The 270-nt window shown below is 32.6% G+C and overlaps 1 protein-coding gene across 1 annotated transcript in view; it reads right to left on the minus strand.

Annotated features, from left to right (window-relative positions):
• Positions 1 to 270, minus strand: part of LOC119593719 — a gene marked incomplete in the record, with an annotated part of 8,047 nt that overhangs the window by 6,165 nt on the left and 1,612 nt on the right.

The following is a 270-nucleotide window of genomic DNA, read 5'->3' on the forward strand; positions in this document are numbered from 1 at the left end:
GTACTCTATATCATTTTAAAAAGGCATTTAATCTATACATTTCTACCTTAGTCTACCTCAGTAATTAACTCTATCATAAAAAAATATAGTTCACTGATTTCTACTTCTGTTCATCTTCCTGGTTTACTTTTTACGTGAGAAATGTACACATTCCGCTCCTATTATTTACCTTCGCCTTCCCTTAACTATGCTTTTATTACCTTAGATTTAAAAGTAATCTGTGACCATTAACATGTGTCAGTCCACTCCCTCTACATTGACACTGCATAA

This window comes from Penaeus monodon, chromosome 32 (assembly GCF_015228065.2).
Source record: "Penaeus monodon isolate SGIC_2016 chromosome 32, NSTDA_Pmon_1, whole genome shotgun sequence".
Classification (NCBI taxonomy): domain Eukaryota; kingdom Metazoa; phylum Arthropoda; class Malacostraca; order Decapoda; family Penaeidae; genus Penaeus; species Penaeus monodon.